Source organism: Limanda limanda, chromosome 18, assembly GCF_963576545.1.
Source record: "Limanda limanda chromosome 18, fLimLim1.1, whole genome shotgun sequence".
Taxonomy (NCBI): domain Eukaryota; kingdom Metazoa; phylum Chordata; class Actinopteri; order Pleuronectiformes; family Pleuronectidae; genus Limanda; species Limanda limanda.
The window spans coordinates 764,653-776,388 of record NC_083653.1 but is presented as its reverse complement, the minus strand read 5'-3'; positions in this window follow the sequence as shown (position 1 = coordinate 776,388).

The following is an 11,736-nucleotide window of genomic DNA, read 5'->3' as shown; positions in this document are numbered from 1 at the left end:
ATAATATATATATATATTTAACATATTTAGGTCACATATAAAAACCAAAGAAATCTCGTTTAAAAGCATGGATGTTGTATGATGCAGATTTCCTAAAACATTGTGTGTGTAATAATAATCACACACACTGAGCAGATCCAGTTGTAATGAAGTGAGATAACGAGCTTGTTGTTGTTTGTGTTTCACAGACGATCTCGTCTCATTTAAAGGGAAGTGAACACGGAATCGTTCATGGTTTACTGTGACTAATGAGAGGATTTCTTATCAGTGTGTGTGTGTGTGTGTGCATGTGTGTGTGTGTGTGTGTGTGTGCGTGTGTGTGTGTGCGTGTGTGTGTGTGTGTGTGTGTGTGTGGAATCTGAATCTGTCTGTTTGTACGAGTGAAGCAGAGCAAACATCTGATTGTAAAACATGCTGCAGCGAAGCAGAAGATGAAAACAGGAGCGCTGCCTCGGAGCAAAGATCGAGAGTCAGAATGAAAGAAAAGAAAAACACATTATGTATAAAAAAAAGCTGATTGTGTGGAAATAACTATAATAACTATAATAACTATAATAACTACATCCTGCGTTTCTTTGTCTATGAAAACATTTCCTCCGACTCCGTCGACTTCTTTGAATCAAACCAAACAAATCTCTCAGTGTTTGGATCTCGACCTTTAGATCCAACTCTTCATCACACATCTCCTGAGTGGATTCTCCTCTTCCTCAGCTGCTCTCTCTGTGTGTGTGTGTGTGTGTGTGTGTGTCTTTCCAGACCCACTCAGCATCTGTGCTTCACATCTCCCCCCCCCCCTTGCTGGGAGGGATGTGACTCATTTGAAAACCTCTGCTCCACATCCCAGGCAGCGATGTGAGAGCTGATCCACGTCCTGGAATCAGAAGGTTTGACCCGATCAGGGTTTGATGAAGGAGCCGTTTACAGAAGCAATCACAGGGAATCAAGCGTGTGGATGTTCATCTCTCCTCCTCCCGTCCTCCTCCCGGCAGAGCCATGGACTTTCTAAACGTTTCCCATCACGAGTGCAGACACAATCAGAAGATAAGAGGCCGGTCGTGCTGCGTCCCACAAACTGAATAAGATCTGATTCTTGAGCAGCGAGTATTTTTACTTTTTGTGTTGTGGTAACAAGGCTCGTTACTGCAACACAACAGCCAAACTCAACAGCTCCTGCAACACAACATCAAACCTCAACAGCTCCTGCTACACAACAGCAAACCTCAACAGCTCCTGCAACACAACATCAAACCTCAACAGCTCCTGCAACACAACAGCAAACCTCAACAGCTCCTGCTACACAACAGCAAACCTCAACTGCCCCTGCAACACAACAGCAAACCTCAACAGCTCCTGCTACACAACATCAAACCTCAACAGCTCCTGCTACACAACATCAAAACTCAACAGCTCCTGCAACACAACAGCAAACCTCAACAGCTCCTGCTACACAACAGCAAAACTCAACAGCTCCTGCTACACAACAGCAAACCTTAACAGCTCCTGCAACACAACATCAAACCTCAACAGCTCCTGCAACACAACATCAAACCTCAACAGCTCCTGCAACACAACAGCAAAACTCAACAGCTCCTGCTACACAACAGCAAAACTCAACTGCTCCTGCAACACAACATCAAAACTCAACAGCTCCTGCAACACAACAGCAAACCTCAACAGCTCCTGCAACACAACAGCAAACCTCAACAGCTCCTGCAACACAACATCAAACCTCAACAGCTCCTGCAACACAACATCAAACCTCAACAGCTCCTGCAACACAACATCAAAACTCAACAGCTCCTGCTACACAACAGCAAAACTCAACTGCTCCTGCAACACAACAGCAAAACTCAACAGCTCCTGCAACACAACAGCAAACCTCAACAGCTCCTGCAACACAACAGCAAAACTCAACAACTACTGCATCACAACAGCAAACCTCAACAGCTCCTGCAACACAACATCAAACCTCAACTGCTCCTGCAACACAACAGCAAACCTCAACAGCTCCTGCAACACAACATCAAACCTCAACAGCTCCTGCTACACAACAGCAAACCTCAACAGCTCCTGCTACACAACATCAAACCTCAACAGCTCCTGCAACACAACATCAAACCTCAACAGCTCCTGCAACACAACAGCAAAACTCAACAGCTCCTGCAACACAACAGCAAACCTCAACAGCTCCTGCAACACAACAGCAAAACTCAACAGCTCCTGCTACACAACATCAAACCTCAACAGCTCCTGCAACACAACAGCAAAACTCAACAGCTCCTGCAACACAACAGCAAAACTCAACAGCTCCTGCAACACAACAGCAAACCTCAACAGCTCCTGCAACACAACATCAAACCTCAACAGCTCCTGCAACACAACATCAAACCTCAACAGCTCCTGCTACACAACAGCAAACCTCAACAGCTCCTGCTACACAACAGCAAAACTCAACAGCTCCTGCTACACAACAGCAAACCTCAACAGCTCCTGCTACACAACAGCAAACCTTAACAGCTCCTGCAACACAACAGCAAACCTCAACAGTTCCTACAACACAACAGCAAACCTCAACAGCTCCTGCAACACAACAGCAAACCTCAACAGCTCCTGCAACACAACAGCAAACCTCAACAGCTCCTGCAACACAACAGCAAACCTCAACAGCTCCTGCAACACAACAGCAATCCTCAACAGCTCCTGCTACACAACAGCAAACCTCAACAGCTCCTGCAACACAACATCAAACCTCAACAGCTCCTGCAACACAACAGCAAAACTCAACAGCTCCTGCAACACAACATCAAACCTCAACTGCTCCTGCAACACAACAGCAAACCTCAACAGCTCCTGCAACACAACATCAAACCTCAACAGCTCCTGCTACACAACAGCAAACCTCAACAGCTCCTGCAACACAACATCAAACCTCAACAGCTCCTGCAACACAACAGCAAACCTCAACAGCTCCTGCAACACAACATCAAACCTCAACTGCTCCTGCAACACAACAGCAAACCTCAACAGCTCCTGCAACACAACATCAAACCTAAACTGCTCCTGCAACACAACAGCAAACCTCAACAGCTCCTGCAACACAACAGCAATCCTCAACAGCTCCTGCAACACAACAGCAATCCTCAACAGCTCCTGCTACACAACAGCAAACCTCAACAGCTCCTGCAACACAACATCAAACCTCAACAGCTCCTGCAACACAACAGCAAACCTCAACAGCTCCTGCAACACAACATCAAACCTCAACAGCTCCTGCAACACAACAGCAAACCTCAACAGCTCCTGCAACACAACAGCAAACCTCAACAACTACTGCAACACAACATCAAACCTCAACAGCTCCTGCAACACAACAGCAAACCTCAACAGCTCCTGCAACACAACAGCAAACCTCAACAGCTCCTGCAACACAACAGCAAACCTCCACAGCTCCTGCAACACAACATCAAACCTCAACAGCTCCTGCAACACAACAGCAAACCTCAACAGCTCCTGCAACACAACATCAAACCTCAACTGCTCCTGCAACACAACATCAAACCTCAACAGCTCCTTCAACACAACATCAAACCTCAACAGCTCCTGCAACACAACATCAAAACTCAACAGCTCCTGCTACACAACAGCAAAACTCAACAGCTCCTGCAACACAACAGCAAACCTCAACAGCTCCTGCAACACAACAGCAGACCTCAACAGCTCCTGCAACACAACAGCAAACCTCAACAGCTCCTGCAACACAACAGCAAACCTCAACAGCTCCTGCAACACAACATCAAACCTCAACTGCTCCTGCAACACAACAGCAAACCTCAACAGCTCCTGCAACACAACAGCAATCCTCAACAGCTCCTGCAACACAACAGCAATCCTCAACAGCTCCTGCTACACAACAGCAAACCTCAACAGCTCCTGCAACACAACAGCAAACCTCCACAGCTCCTGCAACACAACATCAAACCTCAACAGCTCCTGCAACACAACATCAAACCTCAACTGCTCCTGCAACACAACAGCAAACCTCAACAGCTCCTGCAACACAACAGCAAACCTCAACAGCTCCTGCTACACAACAGCCAGAGGAGCAGCAAGCATCATGGAAACCTGCAGACCTCCTGGACTCGTGTGGAATTCCTGAAGCACGTCCTGAATGTTCTCAGCAGGTTTGCAGGAAACTAAGATTGAAGTTCGGTGAAGATGTGAAATCAGCTTTAACTCCTCAGTGTAGAAGCACTTGTATAAATCACTGCCGAGGTTTCCACGTCAGGAAGAGACAATAGAGCAAGAAGCTGAATGAGGAGACGACTTTTTAATTAAACACGATCACATCCAGTCAGCAGCTCATCCTCCTCTTCCTCTCTGGTCACAGAGAGGAAGAGGTGTGCGAGTGTTTCACGTTGTGCATCCTGTTGAGAAGCAGGTTCTAATATCCGCTGGATTCCTGAGCTTCACCTCAAACTCCACAAACATCCACACTTCTCTCATCTTTGTGTTTGTGCTCTCCAGTCTGTGCTGTGTGTGTGAGCCGGGGCCGGAGGTGCATGAAGCTGCTGGATGTTCCACTCAGCGCACGTCGCTCAGGAGCTGTGAAGGTCTCAGGAATGAATAAAAGATGGAGGCAAACACGGCAGCTCATTGGAATCGGAAGATAGAGACGGAGTGTTGCAGAGAAACTGGGATTTTAGATTATTATGTTTTTATGTACCAAGAGCTCATGAATCTAAAAATCAGAGCAAAGTGAGAAGAAACTGCAGGAAGATCTGAGCAGAACTGAGGAAGGTCACAGATGATGAATCATGTTCTCACGCATCAGGTCAGAGCTACAACAAGGATCCGGATTCACACACGTGTTCAACACAACGCTGCTGCTGTGGAACCATGATGCAACAGTCTGAAACTAATACGTGCATGAATCATACTTTGCACAGGTAGAATATGATGCAGACACACAAACTGCCTGGAGCGAGAGGCTCGGCCTCGGGTTCGGTTCTGCAGGTCGAGAGGAAGCAGCCGGGGGGGGGGGGCAGCAGCAGAAACAGGAACTCAGAGTTATCGTCCTCATTTGGTTGAGCAAACACACAGAAATAGTTTCCATTTAAATGATACTTTTTCGAGGTCGACTCCACATATTACCATTTTAAATATTAGTCACACTTAAAAACCTTTAGTGGATGTTTAAACTTTCTGTTTAAACAGAAGAAAAGTTTGTTGACTCGGTTTGTTGTTAATTGGATTTCTGAATTGCTCCTCCCACACAGAGAATGTAGGTCAGAACGGATTTATTAAACCGACTGTACTAATATTAAACTGAGTATTTAGTCTTTAGGAGGAAAACAATCAACATTCATTACACATCAGAACTAATGTAACTCTAATGCCTCCGTGCTCATTTCCCTGTGCATACATCAGGTTCTGTCTTTATTTAGCTGCCCCCCCCCGTGTCTGTCGCTGTGAGATAAACACACGAGCTGCATGTTTCCAGCTAAACTCAGTCACGTATTAATGTTTATTAATGTTAGAAGTTAATCTCTGGTAACGTTGGATCAAACAACAGCTCAGAGCTTTTCATCTGCTCCAGTTGGAGAAAGAAGAGGAGGAATGAGTTCATTTCATTTGATTCTTTCTGCGTCTCAGGATTCTTCAGGCTCTTTGATAAGTGATCCTGGTTCATGTGACCTTTGACCCTAAAAGTTCACTTTGCTCAAATTATCAAAATGCTTAATTAGCTCGCTCTTCTGCCTCTGAGCTGAGTTTCACAGCAGAAACAAGTATTCATATTTATATATGTAGTATTTATGAGATCTCCCTCATGACTTCTCAAGCTGTATTTCACCAACACGGAACTCGACACATTACACATTCGTTCAATATATAAAACCAGGTTTTGTAGTTTGTCTAGGAAATGAAAAGCTGGTTCCTGTTTCATCCAGGTGATGCAGAGAGTTTTAAAACGTCTTTTATATTGAAGAAATTTTTTTTTTTCGTATTTGTAATAATTACAGTATATTCAGTTTGTTTGCACATCTCAACAACAAATATATGTCAAAATATGATAAAAATAGAAAATGTTTTAGAGTCACAATTTAAATTCTTCTTCTTTACATGAGATACAGATTATTAATTTGCACGTTCAATATGTGCACAGCCTTTTTAACCCATATTCTTAGACTGATCTTATCCTGTTGAGTTCTCCACAATATCCACTTCCTGTTTTATTATGTACTTAAATATGACTTCCTGATTTTGCTGTTCTTGGCTAACACCTGTCACCTGAGTAGTTTTCTGTCCCTGCACTTCCCCCCAGGAAACCCCTTTAAAAGGTGCAATAAAATCCTCACTGACGATACCATGAGGAACGTGCGTCTGTGACTCACTAGTTAAATCCCAGCTTCACTCATTGATTATGAATATGATTGAGAAACAATTGCTCATGAGACTTGACATTCAGCAGAGTGGTATTAAAAGTTTATCAGCAGCTGGCAGAGACTCTAATAACGAGGAGATGATTCTTTTTCCAAAGTCGTGGTTGAGCCGCAGCCTGTGATGAAGACCTGGATGAGAGGGAGGAGGAAGGTTCTCATCCTCAGTGACTCATCAGCAGCTGGAGTAGGGGGGGGGGGGGTCACAAACAAAAGGTTGTTCACACCACAGACGTGTGAATAGAAGCTGAGGGTCAACGTGCTGCTCCTCACAGGCTCAAGGTTCATTACTGGAAACCAGGGAGCTCATTACAAAGGTCTTGACCCCTGTGACCTCAGTGCTGTCAGGACATTCAAGGGCTTCATCCTCAGTGATGAAGAGGAGGGTGGTGCTCCACAGATGAGGAGGAGTCCTGTGTGTGAGTGGCTGCTCTCTGACGGGAGAGGAACACTTTGGACTCGAGATAAGAACTTATAATAAATCTAGATTTATGGACGTACACTGAGGGAAGTTCTCAGACAACCTGCTGAGTCACAGATGAACTCTTGTACATTTCATGTCTTCAGAACCTGTGGATTACAACCTCTCTTTTCTTTTTTTTTTTTAACAATCTGTTTATTGAATTTTTTACATAATTAACAAACAATCAATACTGTTCCATCAATAACAATTACAGATGTAATTTCAACATACCAGAGAACAGATACCAACCCCCCACCCCCTCCCTCCGGCACCTAGGATGGGTTGATAGAGGAAGAGAGAGAAAGGATAAATAAATAAGCAAGTAAATACATTAATAAAAGAATAGATGACATAAATCATAATAATAATAATAATAATAACAATATAATAGTAATACTAGAAATAAATGAATGAATAAATAAATAGATACATACGATCAATACAAAAAAATAAAAAATAAAAATATTAAGAAAATAAATAAAAGAAAATAAATAAAATAAAATAAACACAAGTTCAGCAAGGCAGTACGTAGCTCACAGCGATCAGACAGCTTGTGCTACAGACACAAGACAAAAAGGGATTCCAGGACTTCTCAAAAGAAACAGCCTGACCAATCAGAGTCAGTCTAATTTTTTCTAATTTAAGAAAATAAAGCACCTCCTTAAAGGGACTCTCACCTTTGTTGCATTTGAGAATTACAGCACATTCAAATCATCCCGCCTTCCTCCAATCAGTGTTGGGGAGTAACGGAATACATGTAACGGCGTTACGTATTTAGAATACAAATTATGAGTAACTGTATTCCGTTACAGTTACAAATTAAATAGATGGTATTCAGAATACAGTTACATTGTTGAAATCAGTGGATTACATGACGGTACTTCTCGAGTTTATTCACTCTCTCGTAAATCCACCGGCGGCAAAGCCCCCAGGAAGCAGCTGGAGACCAGGGCTGCCGTAAGAGCGCCCGGACCCCGGCGGCGTGAAGGAGCCTCACCGCTACCCGCTCGGGGCCGGGACCGAAGCTCTGAGAGACTTCCGTCGCTACCAGAAATCTACGGAGCTGCTGATCCGCAAGCTGCCCTTCCAGCGCCCGGTGAGAGAAGACCGACCTGCGCTTCCAGAGCTCCGCTGTCATGGCTCTGCAGGAGACCAGCGAGGCACGCAGGGTTCACACCGGACGCTGAAGCGCCGGGCAGCGCTAATAATATCACCCGTTGACCCAGTAGTATAAAAGCATATGGTCACTTGTTGCTCCAACATTAACTGCAACCGCGTCCCAATTTAATGTCATCCATCTTCAAGAACTTCTCCGCTGTTTGCTACGTTCAATGTCGGGTGTCGAGGGTAAATTACGTATTCTCCGCCCCCCCCCCTCTTTTTATCTTTATGACTGCTTGTGTGTCTGTATGGAGGGGGGCATTTAATAATGTGATCGGTAAAATTGGTAAAATTAAAACTCCAGGACAACAGAAGGGGAATACAAACTATGGGATGCATACTTTATCATTTATATCATATAATATGTCATCAATATCGTTTAAAATCATTTTTCAGTGTGTTTCATGGAGCGATACGCTCGCGTCAAGCGCAAAAAATAGACTCGACGAAACGATCGCTGCACGGCGCGAGGCAGCCTTGGCGCAGGGGGGGGGGTTCAGCCTCCGGTGGGGCCGGCACTGAGGTGGGAGTGGATGGGAGCCGGACATCCAGCTGCCCCGCCGCATCTTGCGGAGAGAGAGTTTAAACTGCTGCTGCTCCACTGACTATAACAACGCATACACATAATAATCACATAATCATACACTTAAAAAATGCACTACAAACCGGAAGTATTCCTAGTATTCAGAATACGTTACTCAGATTAGTTAATGTAATGGAATACGTTACAGATTACATTTTTGGGCATGTATTCTGTATTCTGTAACGGAATACGTTTTGAAAGTATCCTTCCCAACACTGCCTCCAATGCCCCACCCCCTCGTTCCCATCTGCGGTGTTTTATTTAAGAAACTTTATTTACACAAGCAGACTTACAACCATCCCGGTGTTTTTATTTTTTTGAAGAAACTTTATTTACAAGCAGACTTACAACCTACTGCCTCTGCGCACGCACGAATGCGCCACAAGAAGCAGACGGAAAACCTGCATGTCCATGCAGCAAACAGACAGGTCTGTCGGCCAATAAGGTCCTTCGGTCCGAAGAATTTTATTGGTTGAAGTTTTCACTAAATATTATGAGAGTGAAATAATTGTTTGCTTTAACTCCTGGTGGGTCTGTCTTGCATTTTAGAGTGTCATTACCTTATTAATACCAATTTAACCTTATCCAAAAAAAGTGTAAAAATGCAACAAAGGTAAGAGTCCCTTTAACCCAGTGAGTAAATGTGGGTGGGACTGGGGATTTCCATTTTAGCAGTATCAACCTCCTGGCCAGCAGAGTTGTGAATGCTATCAAGTCCTTATCATCTGGGGAAACAGTGAGTGGGAAAGGCCTTACACCAAACAGGACAGTTAATGCATTGGGAGACACATCCCTTCCAGTTACCTTGGATAAAGTACTGAAGATCTCAGACCAAAATCTAGCCCGAGAGGAACAGCTCTCTGCATTGCATAAAGCTGTGTCCGGCACAGATTGAAGATCTATGTCCCTTCCGTAAAATCCTCCCCAAACATCATCTGAAATCACCTCTCCAAGATCTGTCTCCCAAACTGTTTTAAGTCCAATAGAAGAGCCTTGACGAAGGTTATGAATATTAAATAAATAGAAGACATTGCCGCCTTTAATGAAGACAGAGGCTTCAGAAATGTTTCGAGATCTGAAGACTTCTCTCTTTTCTTTCCTGTTTTCATTTCCTCCACGTTCCTCTTCACTGAACTCCGTCTCCTTTTCATTATTTAAAGCTGCTCTTAAACGTCTTTGTTTGTAAAACGATTCCGACGTTTCTGACCGGCGCTGAATATTTCATTCCCACGATGTCAGCGGGTCGTCCCGCGGTTTGGTTAGGCTGCTGACCCCCCCCCCCCCACCAGCATCATGTTAAATTCATGGAGGATAAGAAACATGGAACCTGTTGTTCTGTGGTTAAAAGCTTCAGCTTCACTCCAGCCCAGGAGCTGCTGACAGGAGATCAGATGTTCCTGATGCTGCTGGAGGAGAGAGAGCTGGTGGAGTCATGGTGAAGTGAGTCTGTTGCTATGAGAGACTTTCACCACCTGCACCAGACCTCTGGGTTCACTTCTGCCTCCAGTCGTCACAGTTTCCTCCTTTTGCAGAGATGCTTCATCTCCTGCTGACAACCCTGATTCAAAGCCCCCCCCCCCCCCCCCCAGAAGGTGTGACATTTCATCTGAGCCACAGCAGCAGAGGACGGAGGATGAATGAGCGTCCGTCCTTCAGGAGCGTTGATGAGGGAGTCGTTGGAGACAACAACAAGTTGTCTCCAGACAAACAACACAAAGAGTTGTGTGATCACCTGGAGCCAGTGACGTGTCTGATGGAGAGGAGATCGCGTGGGTAAAACCTTCATGATGTTACCATGGCAACCGAATGATGTGCTTCATTCATTTCCTCTCGAGCAACGTGAGGTCGACACCTGCGACCAGTCACCAGCGACCTCGGATCAGACTGCAGCTGCTGGTCGACGCCCACATGGAAGCATCACTGATGATTCACTTCCTTCACTCCTGCAAATACACAATAATGAACATTCACTGACTTTGTGATTAAATTCGACCACGATGCAAACTGTGAACTATCTGAGCTTCTGATCTCCATGTTCTGAATCTCCACAGGATGGAGACCTTCTCCTCTGCTGCTCTCACAACTCAACCTCAGGGTGGTTTTAAAGTTTACTCTTTTATTTGTTTGGTTTTTAATCCCTTCAGGTATTTGAACAAAGCTTTTGAATCCAACGTTTCACACCAACATGCAACGAGCTGAAGAATCCTCACGAGTGCAACTGAGGTGAGAAACATCACTTTGTCTGACTGCTGCTGCAGAAAGTGACCAGACACAAGAAACCCCTCAGGGTGTGTGTCTGTGTGTGTGTCTGTGTGTGTCTGTGTGTGTGTGTGTGTGTGTGTGTGTGTGTGTGTGTGTGTGTGTGTGTGTGTGTGTGTCTGTGTCAGCTCAGTCACTCTCCTCTCTGTCTGTGTCTCTGTCTCTTTCTCTCCTTCACTGACGAATAAAGATGAAATGATAAAAATAAACTTCACAAAGTGAACAAGTAGAAAATCAATACAAGATTCTCAAAGGAAGCAGAAAGAAAGAGAATCAAAGACATTTAGCAAATATGACAAAAGCACAAACAATCTTATCTCATCTCATCTTATCTTATATTTTCTCATCTTATCTCATCTTATTTTATCTTATCTCATCTCATCTTATCTCATCTGATCTCATCTTATCTCATCTGATCTTATCTTTTCTTTTCTTTTCTTTTCTTTTCTTTTCTTTTCTTTTCTTTTCTTTTCTTTTCTTTTCTTTTCTTTTCTTTTCTTTTCTTTTCTTTTCTTTTCTTTTCTTTTCTTTTCTTTTCTTTTCTTATCTCATCTCATGTCATCTTATCTTATATTTTCTCATCTTATCTCATCTTATTTTATCTTATCTCATCTCATGTCATCTTATCTTGTCCTTTCTTATTTTTTCGTATCTTACCTGAATCTGAACCTGAATTGGTCCAAGTCAGTGGAGGAGAAGTGTTTCTGATTGACAGTAAACTTTCACTGAGGAGGCTTCTCCCTGCAGACGTCTCCAGATCTGTATGTTTTTATAGAGACTCCAGTCTTTTGTTCCACCTTCATGGTTTCACGTGTAGGAACCAACTGCCAGAA